The 19,282-nt window shown below is 34.6% G+C and overlaps 1 long non-coding RNA gene across 1 annotated transcript; it reads left to right on the top strand.

Moving 5' to 3' along the window:
• Positions 1-4,872: 4,872 nt before the first annotated feature.
• Positions 4,873-18,703, top strand: LOC132692293 (uncharacterized). The gene is made up of 5 exons (XR_009616276.2): positions 4,873-4,945; positions 15,861-15,924; positions 16,543-16,593; positions 17,386-17,511; positions 18,439-18,703. It is a non-coding gene; the product is annotated as an uncharacterized LOC132692293 (long non-coding RNA).
• The last annotated feature ends 579 nt before the right edge of the window (positions 18,704-19,282 follow it).

Raw genomic sequence — 19,282 nt, 5'->3', positions numbered from 1 at the left:
TTCTGGGTCTCCTCCTCTCTCTCTGCCCTTCCCCCCTTCCCTTGCTCATGCTCTGTCTCTCTCTATCCCTCAAGAATAAATAAACTTAAAAAAAAAGGCATATGGTCAGGGCATCAGGGGGGCTCAGTTGGTTAAGCATCTGACTCTTGATTTCGAATCAGGTCATGATCCCAAGGTCATGAGATTGAGCCTCATGTGGGGCACCATGCTGATTCTGGAGCCTGCTTAAGATTCTCTGTCTACCTCTGCCCCTCTCCCCTGCTTGCACTCTCTCTCTCTCTAAAACAAAAACTTGTTTTAAAAAGACAGGGTGTCAAATGGTTAAAACCAAAAGATCCATATATCTACTGCCTCCAAGAGACTTATTTTAGACCTAAAGACACCTACAGATTGAAAGTGAGGGGTGGAGAAACACTTATCATGCAAATAGCTATTAAAAGAAAGCCAGAGTAGCAATATTTATATTGGACAAACTAGACTTTAAAACAAAGACTTTAAAAAGAGACAAAGAAGGACATTCTATATTCATAAAGATAGAACAATTGTAAATATTTATGCACCCAACATGAAAGCACCTAAATATCTAACACAATTAATAACAAACATAAAGGAACTAATTGATAATAACACAAGTAACAGCAGGGGACTTTAACACCCCACTGACATCAAAAAACAGGTCATCTAAACAGAATATCAACAAGGACGCAATGGCTTTGAATGACACACTAGACCAGATGGATTTAACAAACATACTTAAACATTCTATCCCAAGACAGCAGAATACATATTTTTTTCAAGTGCACATGGAACATTCTCCAGAATAGACCATATATTAGGTTAGCAAATACAAAAAGATTGAAATCATACCATGTACTTTTTAAAAATGTTTATTTATTTATTTAAGAGGGAGAGAGAGAGACAGAGTGTGAGTGGGGGAGGGGCAGAGAGAGAGAGAGAGACAGACAGAGACAGAGACAGAGACAGAATCCGAAGCATGCTTTAGGCTCAGAGCTGTCAGCACAGAACCCAACGCGGGCCTCAAACTCACAGATGGAGAGATCATGACCCATGAGTCATAAGCCAAAGTCAGACGCTTAACTGACTGAGCCACCCAGGCACCCCATACCATGTACATTTTCTGATCACAATGCTGTGAAACCAGAAGCCAAGCACAAGAAAAATTTTGGAAAGACCACAAATACATGGAAGTTAAACAATATGCTACTAAATATTAAATGGGTCAAGCAGAAATTAAAGAAGAAATTAAAAAATACATGGAAACAAATGAAAATGAAAATGCAATGTACAAAATCTTTGGGATGCAGCAAAAGCTGTTCTGAGATGGAAGTATACAGCAATGCAGGCCTACTCAAGGAGCAAGAAAAATCTCAAATAAACAACCTAACCTTCCACCTAAAGGAGCTAGAACAAGAACAAGAAACAAATGTAAAGCCAGCAGAAGGAAGAAAATAATAAAGATTAGAGAAGAAATAAGTGATACAGAAACTTAAAAAATCAATAGAACAGATCAATGAAACCAGGAGCTGGATCTTTGAAAAAAAATATTAAAATTGAGAAACGTTTAGCCAGACTCACCAAAAAGAAAAGAGAAAGGACTAAAATAAATAAAATCACAAATGAGAGAGGAGAAATAACAACCAACACCACAAAAATACAAACGATTATAAGAGAATATTATGAATTACATGCCAATAAATTAAACAACCTGGAAGATATGGACAAATTCGTACAAAAATATAAGCTACTAAAACAGAAGCAGGAGGAAATAGAAATTTGACCAGACTAATAACCAGAAAAGAAATTGAGTCAGTAATCATAAAACTCACAAAAAACAAAATTCCAGGACCATATGGCTTCACAGGCGAATTCTACCAAACATTTAAAGAAGAGTTAATACCTATTCTACATGTATGTGTACACACACACACACACACACACACACACACACATCTCACTTCTTTATCCATTTGTTCATCTGTCCATGGACACTGGAGCTGTTTCCATAATTTGGCTATTGTAGATAATGCTGTTAAAAACATAGGGGTGCATGTATCCCTTTGAATTAGTATCTTGCACTCTTTCTCTAAATACCTAGTAGTACAAATGCTTGATCATAGGGTAGTACTATTTATAAGTTTTTGAGGAACTCCATACCATTTTCCAGAGTGGTGGCACGAGTTTGATTTCTACCAACAGTGCACAAGTATTCCTTTCTCCACATCCTCACCAACACCTCATGTTTCTTGTGTTGTTGATTTTAGTCATTCTGACAGGTGTGAAGTGATATATTATTGTAGTTTTGATTTGTTTCCCTGATAATGAGTGATGTTGAGCATCTTTTCATGTTTCCGTTGTCTTCTTTGGAAAAATGTCTATTCATATGCTCTGCTGATTTTTTAATTGGATTACTTGTTTTTGGGTGTTAAGTTTTATAAGTTCTTTATATGTTTTGGATACTAATGCTTTATCGGACATGTCATTTGCCAATATTTTATATATACACAAAGTATACATACAAATACACACACACATATATAAGATGCACATGTAGATATAAATATAAACATTTCCACAATGGAATATTACTCAGCCACAAAAAAGTGAAATTTTGCCAGTTGCAAAGAAATGGATGGAGCCAGAGAGTATTATGCTAAGTAAAATAAGTCAGATAAAGACAAATATCATATGATTTAACCCATATGTGAAATTTAAGAAACAAAACAAATGAGCAAAAGGAAAAAATGAGAGAGGCAAACCAAGAATCAGACTCTTAACTATAGAGAACAAACTGATAGTTAACAGAGGGGAAGTGAGTAGGGGATGGATTAAATAAATGATGGGGATTAAGAAGTGCACTCGTGATGAGTACCAGACGTTGTATGCAAGTGCTGAATCAGTACACCTAAAACTAATATTGCTCTATATGTTAACTAACTGGAATTTAAATAAAAACTTTAAAAAAAGAAACGAAAAGCAGTGTAATAGAAACCACTTGAAGCTAAACACACCAATGAGTAATCCCAGCTCAATGAGATACTGATCCTTAAACATGTTTGAATCTCAGTTTTCTTGCATAAAATGGGGATAATTATGCTATATTGCAGTTACAAAAATTAAAATAACCTTTGTGGAATAACTGCTACACAGCAGTAAATTTACTGTCACAATGTACAATTAAAAATGCAACATCAAATAAGAGAATTTTGGACACAATTGCCTCAGTGAAATACTTTTTAGGTGATTTTTTGAAGTCTCAACTCATTTAAAGTAAGAAGCAAATCTCTGCAGATAAGCAGAAGACACTTTGGTTGTATACCCATTGGCACTGGAACTAGTTTTTATAATTTTCAAATGGTAATTTCTGTGCCCTCTGAATGAAACCTTCTTCCTGTCTTCCATCACAATTCATTTCACTAGTTTCTCTGTATAGCATGTATCTCATTGTGCTCATTATATTGTAGGTTTTTTTGCAAAAGAAATTAAGACTTCTTCAGCCTAATTTTTTTCTTGACATACTAACTTTTAACTATCCCTAGTTACCAGGTGTTGGATCTGGCCCTCTAAACTCTTAGCTAGAGCTGTCGTTCTTCTACAAAGTGAATGGAGAGTCTGTGATGACCCTATTGCCTCCCTGCAGAATCTGGAGACTCCTGGAGTCTGGAGACCTGGAGACTTCTGCAGAATCTAGGCAACTTCTCTCCCATCAGACTCTGGCTACCAGCCTAGACTAAACTTGAATTTGACATCATCCTTTGCACATTACAAAAGAAACTGGAGACCACTTTCCCAACCCTTCCGCAGGACCTATGCTCACGGCACAGATTTTCAAGGCCAAGTACTACTATTCTTCATATCTCTTTTCCCTTAGGCATTCTATTGAGAGAACTTGGTGAACTTCATGTTTGAGTTTTTTCAGATTCAGAAAAAAAGTTAAATAAATATGAATGTTTTCAGAAAGCTTCAAAATCTTAAACATATTGGAATACATTCCAATAATTTTATTTGATTGTTTTTATTTTGCTTTCAACAATTTTGGCTAACATTGACCCTTAAATATATTCCAGTGATTAGGCTAAGAACTTTATACTCTTTTTCTTATTCCAAAGAAGGTATATACCTTGAGGACCCCTGTTTTCATTTCTTCTAGGATTACATTTGGGAAGGTGAGACTCCTCCAATATAGAATTTTACTAAATTAAAAAGTGGACAATATTAATATGAAAAAGTATGGCATTTTTATATTGCTCTTTACTTTGTAGGTGGACAAAATCAGAAGAGGAATAAAAAGTAGTGACCTAAATCTAAGAGTTATAATATCTTGACATTGTGGTCACAGAAATCTGGCCACAGATAAAAAGAAAAACTAAAGGAAAAATACCCCACAGTTTTAAATATAGCAGTCTATACATTTTTCATACTGATTATCTTCCATTTTAACTTAGGGACTTGTACTGAATTGACAAAATTAATCAGAATTTTCTTCTTCTTCGGTTGTAAATCATAAAGTATCCTTCTTTTGTCCAGTAATCAGCAAATTGTTTTAAGTACAAAATTGAAGGCTGACTCCAAATTTTCATATCATTTTTGTATCTGCACTTTCCTTGAATGACTAAAGTGTGCTATTTCTGTAGTAAGTCGGTTAGAAAGACTCTGATGATGCAATTAGAATCAGGATTTCTCTTTCTAGTTACTCTAGGAATTCAATTGAAACAGTCTTCTGTGTGAATAATTCTTTTTTCTTTTAAAGGCCTTGCATCTGGGTGATGCTTAGGAACTTAGGAAAATAGAATCCAATGAGAATTGCCTGTGTAATAATATAAGCTTCATAATGTTCTGAGCTGAGAAAACCAAGAAAATTCCATTTCCTGACCTATGGACTCATGGGATGTTCTGAAGATTAATGTGTCTCTTTCAGGGCACTAAGGTACATTTAGAGCACTAAAGAAGTCATTTACTAAATGGTGCCCTTGGGACTTGAAAGAGTTAATGTACCTCTCACAAGGTGAGCAATGTGCTCTCAAATGTATGCAAGGATCAGTACCAAGCTTATAAAGAATTGTGAGAATGTTGGTTAAAAGCAGCTGGTAGTCCATAACTCTATTATTTATTACTATAACCTTTAGTCAATATATTTGTTGGTATTCAGTGAGTACCTTAGGAACAACAGGCAGATGGGAATCTTCTTAGTTTTAAAACTGAAAATATGAGGTGCTATAAACATTGGCCCAGAAAAAATATTGTAAATATATAGATATTATCCAAATGGCTTGGATTTCAAAGGTGAGACAAATTATGGAAAACTAGACCTTCATTCAAAAGTGATTTTTTTTCTCAAATTAAAATCAGAATGGTATTGAATCTTTTGCCAATTTTCTTCTGGGGAAAAAATGTATTACTTAAAGGTAATTCTGAGACATTTCACAATATGTAATGTTAAGTGATAGTAAAGACATAAAGCTGAATGTGGAATATAATCACATTTTTATTAAATATGTAACACATACGAGCCTAAAGAAATATGGCAAAATATTCAAATCTTTTACTCTCGGTGATGGGATTACAAGTTATAGCTTTATTTTAATTTTTTCTGTTTTCCCTAACTGTAATGCACATGCCTTATAAAGAATTTTCTTGAGACTATTAAATGTTAAGAAAATGTGAAAACAGGTTAGTGGCAACATTAACATGTTAAATAGTGTTGCTATTTTGCTTTCTTTTCACCCTGAAGAAAGAATTTGAGCATTACTCTATGCGTGGTCCTTGCAAAAAGGGAATGCTATGCTCTTCTTAGTGACTCTTATAATGAAATTAATTACTTTTCATGGCCTGATCCATGTTTCTCAGTTAGGAAATTGGACATTAATAAGAGAGGAAACTATGTACCTTGATTGATGATGGACCTCAGGATTCTTCCCCCAGTTTTCTTCCCAACCTTCTTACTCTTACTGGATGATCAAATCTATATTCATGTTTTCAAATGCCAATTTACATGCTAAAAACTCTCAAATATCTATCTTTAGAACAGAGCTCTCTAGTTTTTCTTGTTCTAGTATACAGACATCTGTATATATGGATATACTTATGACTCAATACAAGATGAAAACAATTTCAACTAAACTCAGAAGCTTCTCTAAATCCTCTTCTCTTTTTGTTTCCTTAGAGAGTGACATTGCTCTTCTACAATTTCCCAAAGCAGAAATACTGAAGCCATGCTTGACTCATTCCATAAATGTTACTGGATCACTCATTCTAAAAATATTACTTCCCATGTATTTCTTGTACTTTTTATTTCTTTTGAACTCACTCTTACAACACTGATCAAGGTTCTCAACCTATCCTACATGAGGTCATGCAATAACCTCTGAAATCATCTCCCATCATTTGGTCTATTTCCATATCTGTCATCCACATTAAAGTTGGAGTCACATGCAGTCATATTTAAGCCCATATTTATTTCTGATTCCAAAGCCTGAGATCTTTACATTATAATTTTTGTTCCCTATGATAAGGAATTTGGGGGAAGCTTTAAGCTTCTGTTTAGAAAAAGATAAAAATCACTATCTTCTTGTTAAAGATGGTGGGTTGAATTCAGGCATTAGCTTTCATTCCTTCCCCAAAACCCACAAAAATAATATAATAGATATTTATCTTTTGGACATAAACTTAAAAGTCCAAAAAAAATTCAATATATATATATATATATATATATATATATATATATATATATATATATATATCTGGAAGTTGGAAAATAATAGCTGATTAAATAGAACCGAGAATATAGAATCCCATGGCAGCAAAATTTGAGAAGCAAAAATACACACAGAATCCCCCAAATGATTAGGATAATCAGCACCAGGTACTTCTGGAAGTAAGGGTAAAGATGGAACCATAATCTAGAGAATTTTGGTAAAGTCTACTTGGGAAAGAGTTAAATAATCTTTTCATTCGTTCTGTACGCACCCCCCCCTCCCCGCCCATGCAGGAATTGTCCCTCAGGAAATGCTAGATGTTTGTATTAGTTTTCCCAACAACAAAGGATGTATTTCTTGGTGTGGGTCCTCAATGAAAAGCAATATATTTGACTCTTAAAGAAACAATAAATTTAGAAATGCAAAAATAAATTATTTCCCCTTACCATGCACAATATTCAAAAACAGTAGAAATAACTAACCATAATATAACGTGACAAATTCTATTATATACTTAGTAATTAAACACAATCAATCTGTATGTTAGGGACCACAGGAAGAGGATTTTTGAGTTCAGTCTTAAAGGGTATCTCTCTTTGTAGAATTTTTATGAAATGTCACTAAGCAACCAATATTTAAATTTTAACTAGACTTTTGTAAATAATATTTGCACCCATAATAAAGATCCTGGCTGGTAGATAGCAGAAACAAATAAATCAGCCACCAAAAACACTTGTGCCTTTGGTATAAAGCACATAGAAAACTCTGGAGAAGGGATATTGTAATGATTTTCTGATGCAGACATTCACTAACTTCATTCAATTCCAATGATCACAATTTAGCCCAAACAATGAAGTCGTTCTAGCCAAAGAAGATGTAAGGAGTTCCAGAAAGTGTTCTAATGGTTCAGTACAACTTCATTGCTGACAATTGGAAACAATACACATATACAATGTCTTGCCACATCTAATTCCTCAGTGTATCTGGAATTATCTTACTTATTATTAATCATTTCTATTTTATGTCACTATGGAAGATTTTTTAATGACATTTTTATGACTTCCTCCCAGATAGACTGTAAGCTCTTCAACAGGAAAGCCAGGAATCATTTATTCTTGTGCCTTCTGCACCTACCAAAATGATTAAACATATGGTACTCTATAAATGGTGAATGACTAATTTGACACTAATTCCAATACAAATTTTATTTCATTCTTCCTTGTGACCAGAAGTCTTTCTTGTCAATCAGATGAGCAGCTAAATGCCTTTATTGAGGAGTGCTGCTAGGGTTCCTGTTCTAAATATCCCAGGTCCCCAGGGTCTCAGACACTTGTCCTGCTCTCCTTTCTTCTCTGGGAAACTAGAAGAGAGATTTGGAATTTTTAGCCTTCAAAACTGCTATTAAACTTTTACAACAACACTTAATATACTACTGCATCCTTCCATTTATTTCTTGTGTATACATGAGGATGTAATTGAGGCACTGGCATTAGTTGAATCCCCATCATGTGCTAGTCACTCTTAGGAACTGTATTTGTTTGCTAGGTCTGCAGTGACAAAATACTACAAAGAAGGAGGATTAAACAACAGAAATATATTGTCTCATGGTTTTGGAGGCTAGAAGTCTAAGATCAAGGTGTTGCAGGATTGGTTCCTTCTGATAGCTAAGAGGGAAGGATCTCTCCTAGCTTGTCATGGTTTGCCAGCAATCTTTGGTATTCCTTGGCTTATAGATGTATTACCCCAATCTCTGTTTTCATTTTCTTATGACATTCTCCCTGTGCCTTCACACTGTCTTTGTGCTTTTCTCTGTGTCCAAATTTCCCTTTTTTAAAAAGTGTTTTTATATTTATTTTTGAGAGAGAGAAAGAAACAGAGTGAGAGTGGGGGAGGGGCAGAGAGAGAGGGAGACACAGAATCTGAAGCAGGGTCTAGGCTCTGAGCTGTCAGTATAGAGCTCGAGGTGGGGCTTGAACTCAGGAGCCATGAGATCATGATTTGAGCTGAAGTCAGATGCTTAACCAACTGAGCCACCCAGGCGTCCCCCAATTTTCCTTTTATAAGATCAGTTACACCAAGATTAGGGCCCAACCTAATAACCTCATGTTTTCTTGATGACCTCTGTAAAGATCATATATCTCCAAATAAGGTCACATTCTATAGTGTAGGAAATAAAATAGCTATGTCTTGGTTAAGGAGATTATAAGGAACACATTACACTGCTTTCTGGCTCTGCTGAAAATAGTGGACCAGTATCTAGTTAATATGTATATAGGGATGGGTCCTGCCTGTGCTCAGGAATGTCTTAGACCATATTATCTATGGAATATCTTATCTTGTTCTCCACCCTGCTTAAGGCATCTTAAGGCTCTTTTGTAGTTTTGGGAATGCTTTGGTTATCTTTTTATTTCTTTTTTTTTTTTTTTTTTTTGCACTTTTCTGTGAGTTCTTACTGGCACATAACCACTGACATATTCTGCAATGCTTCTCCTGTAATGTATGCCTAGTAAATACTGGAGCTTGAGAGCAGCTTGGGAGACTTCTTTTAGCCTCTCTCTCACACCTGTTGACTTTTGGAGTCCTGAGTAATCCTTTATGCTACTCTTGGCTTTGCTGGACAAAACTGAAAGCCAAACTTACAATTGGTGACCCCAATATAATAAGCTGAACTGACACTGTAGGACTTCAACATATGAATTTTGAGGTGACACAATTCAACCCATAACAAAGTGCATTGTCTGAAGAAGATTACACTGAAAGTCTCTGGTGTGGGGGCATCACAGGTACAGTTGAGACTGGGATTTTCATTCTGAAATTTTGGAATAATTTAAGTGCTATCTTATATGTCCATGACTCCTTACACATTCATCTTCACCAGATTCCAGAAATTTTATGGTTACAGATAGGATTAGGCCTTCTCATCATGAATTTGCGAGAAAATATACTAACACCACGGGTTCTCTTAAGTAAATGGCCCAAAGAATCACCCTACTCTGAAGCCACCCAGTTTACTGGCATCACTCAATATTACAAAGACTGAGGTTCTAATCAGCATTTGGTTTCCCAACTCTTAAATGTGAACAGATAGCCAAAGGTCACTGCACTTTGGGAAATCCTTTAATATCAAAGACAGCAGATAAAACAAATAAAAAGAAACCCAAACCAAAAAAAAAATTAAAAATAAAAACTTGGAAGAAAGAGAACATATAGGGGAAATAAAACTTCAAAAAGTTGTTAGTGGCAGGAGTTGAGGGGAACTACAAAAGGGTACTAGGGGGCAAATTGGCCATCAGCAGAATTGTTCCGTACCACAACTACGGTGGTATATGCATTTGCAAAACCCACATAACTGCACATCACAAGCAATAAAGTTTATTGTACAAATACTTAAAAAAAACACCAGAAGGTAATTAGAATCCATAAAAAAATATAAACTGTAACAAATGAATCTAAATGTATTACATATGAATAATATCACCAGAGTAAAGGACTTGAATTGTGTCCCCTAAAAAAGATATGTTGAAGTCGTAGCCTCTAGCCTCTGAATGTGACCTTATTTGAAAATGGGGTCTTTACAGAAATAATCAGGTTACAATGAGCTCATTAGGGTAAGGCCTAATCCAGCGACTAGTGTTCTCATTAAAGGGGAGAATTTGTACACACAGACACACACACACACAGAAAACAATTTGAAGATACACTGTGAGGTGGCCATATAACCAGAATGATGCATCTACCAGTCAAGGAACACCAAAGATTGCTTGCAAATACCAAAAACTTGATGAGGCAGAAAGAATTCCCCCCTAGCACCATCACAGGGAGCACGGCACCTCAGCCACCTTGACTTCAGACTTCTAACCTCGAGAACTGTGGGAATTCTCTGTGGGAATTTTTGTTGTTTTAAGCCATCCAGTTTTTGGCACTTTGTTATGGTAGCCCTAGGGACCTAATACCATAAATTACTTTGCAAAATAGCATTTTGACTGGACTCTATAAGGCTAATAACAAAACAAAACAAAACAAAACAAAACAAAACAAAACAAGAGTGCACAAATGCATTCTAATTAACAAATTTGAATATCACAGGAGTATGGGTTTGAATTTTTGAACTATTTTACATGTATAGTAGGGCTGAACAAATAAATGAATATATTGTAAATAATGTGCAGAGATTTCTGTTTTGGACAATGATGTCACAGATATAGAAAGAAGAACGGCTAGATGAACTTGGTGGTGTTAGATTAGAATTGGGAGCTATCAATATACATTAATGCATATATATATATATATATATATATAAAATACATACGTATATGTGTGTATATTCACATGCAATTGGACATGAGAATATAAATGTATGTTTGTGTGTGCATGTATGTGCATGCTTTACTGTTTATACATATATATTCAAGGTCTACCCACTGAGAGGTCCTAGAAAAAATGGTAAACTTAGAGCCAAGATATAGTTTCTAAATGCTATTATTCAATAAATAAAACCAGGCCTCCTCAGAAAAGTGGGAGATTCCAAGTCTGAGAGAGGGTAACCACAAGATGAGGCTAGACCATCTTGTACTTTTTGTGCATTTCATGTAATTTCTGAACTAAGAAAGTATTCAAAAATAGATGTGCATTGAAAGGTCACCAAAACCAATATGAAAAAATGGCCAAGACCAAAGCTAGAACTATTAAAGCAAGAAGTTAAATAATGATAGTACTGGATTAAACTGAAAGAAAAAAAATAAATATCCTTGAGTCTATGCTTACATAAATAAATAATTAAATAAATAAGAAGTAGAAGACACAACTCTTCCTTAAAAATAACTTCAATTAACAGATGTAGAAGGCATGTGAAAAATTGAAATCAGAAGTAGACACAACAATAAGAATTATTGTGAGCAATATGCACCAATGGCAATGGATGCTAAAATGAAGGTGCAAAGGAGATGAAACAGGATATTGCAGTCTCAAGAACCTCCTCTAAAATAATTATTAATTACAAAGGTTAAAAAGGAAAACAGTACTTTTATAGTGGATAAAACACAGACATCACACTATCTAAGTGATCAAGGTAAACATCATCAGTAGTAAGACATATACCCACATCATGTATCTCTGATACAGTAAACTGAGAAGCACAAATTACCTTGACAGTTTTCTTCAAAATCCACAACCTCAATCCAATCATGGGAAAACACCACACAAACCCATATTGAATGAAATATTACAAAACAATTGATCAGTATTTAAAAAAATTTTTTTTAACATTGATTTATTTTTGAGAGACAGAGAGAGATAGAGCACAAGCAGGGGAGGAGCAGAGAGAGAGGGAGACACAGAATCCAAAGCAGAATCCAGGCTCTGAGCTGCCAGGACAGAGCCTGATGCAGGGCTCAAACTCATGAACCATGAGATCATGACCTGAGCTGAAGTCAGCCACTCAACCAACTGAGCTACCCAGATGCCCCACTGGTCTATAAATACTTTTTGAAAGTAAAGTCATGAGGGGCGCCTGGGTGGCTCAGTCGGTTGGGCGTCCGATTTCGGCTCAGGTCACGATCTCGGGGTCCGTGGGTTCGAGCCCCGCGTCAGGCTCTGGGCTGATGGCTCAGAGCCTGGAGCCTGCTTCTGATTCTGTGTCTTCCTCTCTCTCTGCCCCTCCCCCGTTCATGCTCTGTCTCTCTCTGTCTCAAAAATAAATAAACGTTAAAAAAAATTAAAAAAAAAAAAAAAAAAGAAAGTAAGGTCATGAAAGACAATGAAAGACTAAGTAGCTGTCACAGACTGAAAGAAACTAAGCAGACATGATGATCAATTGCAAATCCTGGAAGAGATAAAGGCATTAGAGAAAAAAAAAAAACTGGTAAAATGTGAAGTCTATAGTTTGTTTATAATATTTCATCAAGGTTAATTTTTTTGTTTTTGCTTTGATTATTGTGCAATGGTTATGCAAGATGTTAGCATTTGAGGTGAGTAAGTGTGGGTATATGAGAACATGACTATTATTGTAACCTTTTTGTAAATTTACACAAAAAAAAACTTAAAAAAGAAAAGGAGTGCTAATGATATTCTTAGATAAGAAAATACATTGATCCATGAAACAAGGGCATAATGCTATAAGAATAGCACTTATGGAACAAAAAAAAAAATACCTGTTGCAAATTAAAATGATGAGAATAGAAAGACTCAGTAAATGTGTTTATAGATTAAGTTGAAGTATTCTCCTATATGATAAAAAGTTAATCAAAAAAAAAAATAGTAGAGAGAGGATAAGAAAATTGGAAGAGGACTTCAAAATATCAGGCATACAAGAGGGAAGACAGAGTAAGAAATTATTAACAAAATAATTTGAGTACACTTCCTAATTGAAAGACCCATAAACACCTTTATTTGTTTATATCAGTATGGTTTCATAGATATTTATTTTATTTTTTGAATTATCTAATGCTACTGTTTAGATGAAAATAGATTTAAAAGGATACATTTGTGTGAAATTTCAGAACAAAGACAATAAAAGGTTTTCAGAGAGAGAGAGAAAAAAGGATCTTATTATAAAAGTCAAAGACATAAGAACTTTTTATTCTTAGTGAACTATTTTTTAGCAGCATTGAAAGATAATAATATTTTTTAGCATAAAGTATGTTTCAAATTAGAATCTAAACAAGCTAAACTATCATTCAAATGTGAAGGCAAAGTACAGATATTTTTATATAGGTAATGTCTCAAATATGTACCTCCAATGCACTTGTTTAGAAACCCATGAGAGGATACAGATGTTCAAATCAAGGGAGTAAACCTGGCAGTGGAAGTCATGGGTGTAAGCACAAAGCAGCAGCAAAGAAAAACTGAGGATGAAAAAGTGTATTCCTTTCCTACCCTCAAAAAAGGAGGCTTTGGAATATGAAAATTCATAGAATACTGAATGCCTTTAGTATATGAATAAAAGAATTGTCCAACTGGAAAAGAATAGGAGGATAAATTAGTGACAAGTATATGGAAAATCAAGCAGAAAAATAGAGGTAATCATTAACTCCGAAGAAAACAAAAGTTTTGCAGTAAAGGAGAGTTCTTCATAGCTTACTATTTGACTCAGCTGTGAATAGCAGTGGTTTATATAAAGTTGAATATCGAATAGACCAAAAATTACTCTGTATATATTGGGAAATTAGAAGCATGAATACGTGATGTAGATATAGCTGTATGACAGAAAGCTAAATCCTAATTTTCCATTATGACAGTCCAATGACAATTTCTACAATGTTAAAATATAGAAATAAAAATAAATTGTGAGTTATATAAAAATATGAAAGAAAATACCAAAAGAATAAATTCTAGAAGTCAAAATGAGCAGTCTCTAAGGTATAATAATAAGACAATACATTTGTAGAGTTTCATGAATCTTTAAACAATGTTTATGAATAATATTCATAAATATTAAAAAATATAAAATAGAGACAAAGAAGAAATAACTAATTGATTCCCCTCCCCCCAAAATTCCAAAGCTACTAAAATTATTTTGGTTAATAGTAAGAGAGCACTTATTATGTGCTAGGTGCTATTCTAAGTGTTTCACATTTATTAACTCAATCCTCTTAAAGATTATTCCCATTTTATGAATGTGACACTATGTTCAAAGAAATTAAGCTATGTTCCCAAAGTTATATGTAATGAAATGGCAGTGACAGAGTCTGAGTCCAGTCAGTCTCTGGAGCATTGTTTTTATTTGTTTTGTTTTGTTTTAATGTTTATTTATTTTTTTTTTTTGAGAGACAGAGCACGAGTGGGGAAGGAGCAGAGAGAGAGGGAGACACAGAATCTGAAGCAGGCTCCAGGCTGAGATGTCAGCACAGAGCCCTATGCGGGGCTCCAGCTCATGAACCTCGATGTCATGACCTGAGAGTGGAAGTCAGAGCTTAACTGATGGAGCCACCCAGGTGCCCCTCTGGAGCATGCGTTTTTAACAGCAATGCCCCAAGATCTCACACATGATAAAAAACTTATGAAGGGAATATGCAATCACGTGGACAGATCCCTGGAGGTGATGGCAGAACATCTGGCTCTACATTTTGACTGTGCCACTTACCAACTATGAAGCTTTTGACAAGTCAGTTATTTTCTGTAGATTTTAGCTTTCTCATCTGTACCTAGAATAACTTCTGAGTGCTAATGTCAACATGTAATAAGGTGATGTAGAGTCAAGAATAGGAAACAGCTGACATAAAGCCTACATAGGGAATTGCATATAATAGGCACACAATAAATACTGATTTGAATTAAACAGGCTACTGAAATGGATATGAAGGTAAATATTATGTTAGTTCACCTATGATTCTTAATTCTACCTATAGCTTCTTCAGAATTTCTAAGGAAAAGCCACAGATACTCTAAGGATAGCTAAACCACACATATATTTTGATGATTATAAGTCTAAATTTCCTTGTACATATATTATTTTTCCAGAATCAAGCCAGGATAATTATTAGTTAAACCATCATGATATCCTTGACATTTTTTTTCAAAATGCTCCTTTTCCAAAAATAGTTTGTTATTTGAAATTAATTCATGCATCTGACTTAATTGCACTTGTTAAAATTATTCTCTTGGGTTATTCTGCATGAATAATAAGTTCAGTCAATACTTTTACACTTCAGAGATGAAATTTTGACAACTTTAAAATAAATTTGCTTCTAAATAATCAGAATCTACAAAACTATTGTAAAAGAGCAGATTTAAAGCATCAAGGCTAAGACATTTTCATTGCCTCTGAACATTTCCCAAGTGTCCGCAGAAACATTTGGCCTCAGGATATTAATAGTCGTTATGAGAAAAAGGTGTTCTGTGATGATAAAATATTTAGAAAATGGTGAGTTAAAGTAAGATAGGTTTCTTTTCTGAGAAACTTTTCAGAGTCTCTTAAGTGGTAGCTTGTGCTTGAATCTCTAATGAGAAATAAAATGTGCACTGTTTTCTAAAATTGATTCGACCATAGTATTTTTTTTAATGTTCTTTTGGTCTTTCTTTGTTGTTTCTGAAGCTTCCATGAGACACAATTTTCTCTCAGAAGAAACTTCAGAAACTAAAGGTCTAACTAATAGAAGTAAGAAGGTTGATGCTGGTGCCTTACTTTATAATTTTATGTTTTATTTTCAGTCCTTTCTTATCTACTTCCTATTCCATAAAGTGGATGTTTCTCTCCAGAAGTCAAGTGAATAAGGTATTTTCCCTAATTACTCCTCATAACTTATTTTTAGTATTTTATACCAACAGAAAGAAAAAATAAATTCAGAAACCTAATGTGTAAATGAGTTGACATATAGTCCTATCTAAAACTCAATTAATATGAAACAGCAACTTTTACCAAGAAAAATTATTCTTACTTTTGAAATTAGAAATATAAACCAAGTTAGTATTGAATAGTGGTTTAAACTGTAGGTACTGAAGTTTGGGGTGGAATCATATCTGAGCACATAGCTCTCCAAGATTTAGTTTTGCAAGTGTTATAAAACAGAGATGCAAGTCTGGCATGTTTTCTAATTTGGGTAGAGGAAGTTTGGGGGATTTTTCCTAAGAATATTTTATTCTTAGAGAATAAAGTGAACAGTAGCCATACAAATAGTTTCTAGAAAAACAAATTTGTACAAAACTTTTGTATTTCATATAATAAATAAAAAAGTTAATATGAGAAATTTGATTTAAAAATTTAGTAATGATTTTCTAACTTTACATACTTGAACTAATCACTTTCCAACTTCTGAAATATGGAGAGCAAGGAAAAATAATCAAGTTTGTGTTTTCTAGATCAACTGCCATAACAAATTATTATTATATTTAGAAATATATTTGAATCTAAACATATACAAGAGGATAATCTGGATCATTTATGGTAAGAAAAATATTTTAAATGGACTATCCAGGTAAGTGAATTAAATTATACACTATGTATAAAATGGGCACTAAATCTGCTCAAAACATCTATCAACTCCAGAGACATCCTGAAAAGAATCACTAGGTTAAGAGTCACCCCACATGTCTAGCCTAGTCTCTGTTCCTTCTTAGATCCCTTTCTGCAGTATCAAAGGTTGACATCAGTTATTGAGAGCAATGTTTTCCTTTGTCTTAGTGATACTATAACCTACTCCACAGACCCTCAACTTTTTTCTCTCTGGGTGAAGTAGAAATAAGCTTGACCATCAAAGTTTGCAGACAAGTCCGTCTTTCTCATGCCAAGAGTAGCCACAGATGTATCCTGTTCTATGGTGAAGCTAGAACAGAAATCCCTTGGGAAGGTGCTAGGTTTCAAGAACCTGCTAGACATATTGGTTGTTGGGCCACTGTGATACATGTAGCAACAACAATATTTATATTTCACATTTTCTTCATAAAAATTCTCTTTGTGGAAAAAAAGGAGAACATTTTATAATTCCTATTTTAATTCTTTCCAATATATATTATTCATGGAAATGAAAATTTTAATGACTCTGATTTTATTTAACCTCATGCATATAAGCATCTTGACAATTTTCCTCTATGAAGAAAATGTATCTGTCAACAAGTACTGTGCATGCATCTTATTTCTTCACAATTAAAGTTTAACTAAAAGCAAAAGCTACTAATGCATGGCTAATTTTACAATGCAAGCAGATGTTGTTGTTAGAAGAACATCTTCCATTGTTAGCCTCTGGCTCCAGTGACTGCCATCCAAAGAATGCAGAGGAAGAAACAATTTGGAGAGCAAGAGATGCCGTTTGCTAGGGGCACAGAACACGACAGCCAGTTGGAAGTCATTAAATTATAAGTGCCTGTAAGTGTGACACATAATCTATCTTTTCAGGGTGTCTCAATTACAGATTACCTTTTATAAACATCATTTCTCATCATGAAATTACTTCAAATATTTAGGAAATTTTTAAAATTTTTTTCACATTTTTCAAAATGTGATAATCTTTTTTTTTTTAATTTTTTTTTTAACGTTTATTTATTTTTGAGACAGAGAGAGACAGAGCATGAGCGGGGGAGGGTCAGAGAAAGGGAGGGAGACGCAGAATCTGAAACAGGCTCCAGGCTCTGCACTGTCAGCACAGAGTCCGACGCGGGGCTCAAACTCATGGACCGTGAGATCATGACCTGAGCCGAAGTCGGATGCTTAACCGACTGAGCCACCCAGGTGCCCCAAAAATGTGATAATCTTAACTGATATAATTTAACCTAAATTTATAGTTTTATTTAAAGTCTTTGGTTGGGATTTTTTCCATGTAACTGGAAAGCAGAAAGACTGGTAGGTAGGGTCATAAATGTAAAATAATGAACACCAATCTTGGATTTGTTTTACTTTGTATATGTGAGAACAGAAAAGTCTTGAATATATGTCCACCTGTATACATAAAAGACCAAAAATTCAGTCCTATAACTGGGTATTATTCAGGATCATTCATACTTTATTGACTTAAAAATCCTATTTAATTATGCATAAAATAAGGAAAATATCTGATTTATATATATCTGTGGTCCATTGCAAAAGATGGCCACAGCTCATTCCTATATCTGTACATGTTTCCTTGCAATGTGACTAGTACTTTTCCATCACATGGTAGAGTCTATTTCCACTCCTTTTGAATCTGAGCTCACCCTGAGATATTCTTTGGCCAACAAAATGTGGTGGAATTGATACTGTGCAACTACTGGGTCCAGGTCTCAAGATTACTTTCAGAACCTTCTCTATCCCTTTTAGAACATCCTGTAACCCTGTAAAGAAGTTTGAGATAGGTTCCATGAGGGCAAGAGACCACTGGAAAGAGACACCCAACCAAGAAGGCACCAGATGCCCAGTGTGTGTGTAGGGTTTTGGATGGACCATCTGGCCTGCCTTACTAGAGGCACCAGATAACTGCAGCTAAGTATATGACTCAGGTGAGACTAACAGAAGTACCACCAACTTAACCCAACCCAACTGCCAATTCACAGAATCATGAACAAATAAAGAGTTGTCACTTTAAGCTACTGCATTCTGGGATGGTTTGTTGTGTAACAATAGATTACTGAGACAACAGCATTTTACCAAGGAATTAATATATAGAATTGCTTATAATTGCTTGAAGGGAAGATATTATCCTTGCTACTCTTTACATAATTTATAAACTATATTTATGACACTCTACAATGCATTAAAAATATTGCATCAGCTAATATCATGTGTTGGATATCATTCTAAAATCATTTTCTGGATGGTTCTCATTACTAACTCTTTTTCTGGTTTCTTTTTCTACAAGAAGTTTTATTCATATTGAATTTGTGCAGTTTGATTTTCTTCTGGCTAAATATATCGTCCTGAGCTCTACTTAATGGTTTTCATATTATTTTTGCAGAATGTGTTTTAGGGTCGTTTGGGACAGTCTTGTCTTCTTTGGATGTGCTACTTACACTTCTTAGTTCAGTGTCATTGGCATTCTGTCATCAACTTTATTGTTTAAAATGTGACATCTCATTGAGTACAGGATCAAACACAGAAGAATACACCTTGGTCCTCTCTCTTCAGCAGATGCAGCTGCATTTCTGACAAGAGTTCTTGGCCACCC

Source organism: Panthera onca, chromosome B1, assembly GCF_046562875.1.
Source record: "Panthera onca isolate mPanOnc1 chromosome B1, mPanOnc1 haplotype 2, whole genome shotgun sequence".
NCBI lineage: Eukaryota > Metazoa > Chordata > Mammalia > Carnivora > Felidae > Panthera > Panthera onca.
This window is presented reverse-complemented; position numbering and strand designations above follow the sequence as displayed.